The sequence below is a fragment of the Pipistrellus kuhlii genome, unplaced genomic scaffold (genome assembly GCF_014108245.1).
Source record: "Pipistrellus kuhlii isolate mPipKuh1 unplaced genomic scaffold, mPipKuh1.p scaffold_m20_p_2, whole genome shotgun sequence".
Taxonomy (NCBI): Eukaryota; Metazoa; Chordata; class Mammalia; order Chiroptera; family Vespertilionidae; genus Pipistrellus; species Pipistrellus kuhlii.
Window position 1 is genome coordinate 113,344,353 of NW_023425515.1, and position 2,193 is coordinate 113,346,545.

Genomic DNA, 2,193 nt, shown 5'->3' on the forward strand with positions numbered 1-2,193 from the left:
AGAGGGATGACCAGAGGAGGTAACATCTGCAAGCCCAGGAGAAAGGCCTCAGGAGAAACTCACCCTGCTGACACTTTGATCTCTAGATTTGCATCCTCCAGAATTATGGGAAAATTTCTGTTGTTTAAGCTGCCTAGTCTGTGTGAACTTTATTAGGGCAGCCCTAGAAGACTAGTACATTGTCTCTCCTGGTGTCTGATTCCTCCACCACCCCAGTCCCACACTCTACTATTATATATTGGGCTGATTCTTAATTAACTTAGCACATGTATATGCCATGTCTTCAGATATGTTTTTGATTGGGAATACTGTGGAAACTCTATACAGTGTCCATCCTACTTGCCTGTGAATACCGGTTAATCAATATATATTTGCTGATCATTGGTTAAAAGAAGAGGACAATTTAGGACTATGTTCTCTGTGAAGTGTGCTGGCTAGCCCAAGAATAACTCTTCTCCAAGCAGATAAGCAAAGCATGTTTTGATTTAAGCCTACATTAAACATATTTGGTGCTGGTCTCATGGTTTAATGTAAATTCAGTTTGGGGCAGCCCAAACTGTGAGAAGAAGTGACTTTTAATGCCTTATCTTTTCATTTGCTTTGGAAATTTCTAACTTATTTTATTCAATCTCTCAGCCCTACTCCATGCCACAGCAATTTGGGATAAGCCAAGAAAGTGTTCTTGTTCCTATTTGAAAGATACAAGCAGAGGTTCAGAAAGGTCAAGAGGCTTTGCAAGGCCCCTAACTAGCTAGTAGTGTAGAAGACTGCTGGCACTTTGACAGCAATAGGTTCTCTGATGAAATTGCCAATGAGTGGACCTCAAAAGAGAAAAAAGAACATTTTCTTCCCCTCATCCCCTGGAAAAAAAACCTCAAATATTAAAAATTCAACCAGAGCTTGCATGTGAACAAGTCAGAAACCTTATTTTTCAACTCTTTATGCCACAACTTCTTAGATTTAAAACCAAAAATTGAAAGCAATCTCTGTAGAATTTCTCTGGGGAGAAATGAGTACTTCAGCTTATATTTTTCCTGTAGTTGCTCTGAGCCTTGGGAATTACCTTGTCCATTTTCATTCAGAATGAATGCTTTAATATATTTCTTTAATCATTTGTTGCATCAGAGAATATTGTTTCATGCATATTAAAGACTTGAGCATGTAACAGACCAGTGTTCTGACTAATAAAAGCACTCAAAGCATGTCACTATTCTTATTGCTTTTCTTGGCTTCAGGATAGATGTGTTTTATTTGGCAAATAATGATAAAAATAATGATGATAATGGTGGCTGTATTAAATAAAGGGAATTATTATCTTTTAAAAAGGTGCCATAGCCCTGTACAGATCGTTATTCTTCTGAAGGAATTGACCCTCTACCCTATTTCTAGAGTGTTTTATTCCCCATTCAGAGAAATCATTCAAAATGTACTAAGAACCTTCTAGGTGCCCAAGGATCAGACTGTGCAGAAGTAAACAAGATTTCATTCTTATCTGGAAGGTCTACTAGTAGGGTAAGGGCCCACAAGACTTTCACGAAATAAACAAAGGAAGAAAACACACGCTTTCAGAAAAAAGAGGGTAAAAAGGGGTTCATAGAGGAATGGGACTTAAGTGGCATTTGGGGAGAAAAAAAAGATTGGGATGGTGGGCAAATGAAGGAAGGGATTTAGGGAGAAGAGGAAAAATATGAACAAAGGCACGTGTTGGGTATTCATTTAATAAACATTTACTCTTTCACTCGTTGTTCTAAGGTGAGGGGGCCACAAAGATAAAAGACCTGGTCTCTTATCTAGAGTTAAAAGTTGAACAACCCAGGGAAGATTGAGTTGTAGAATGTCAGTGCCATGTCAGAGCTGAGCATGGCTTTCTGTTGACCTCAGAGAACGGCTTCATTGCACAGTGAGGGAGAGACAAGAAGAAAACAGTATTCCTTGGTAAGAGGAATCTTAAGACCAGAAAGAATTAATTGCATGAAGAAGGAGAGAAGAACATTTCAAGCAGATGGAATCATTTGGTGAAGGCAAACAGGAAATATGAGAGGAAGGAGAACTAGTCACATGTCTCAGTTTAGTCGGAATGGGATTGTGACAGGGACAGTAAGCTATGAAGGTGGAGGAAAGGTCAGGGGCTGGGTGAAGGAAGACCCAGTAAAACACAGTAAAGGATTCTGGTTTTATCCTTAAAGCAGCATG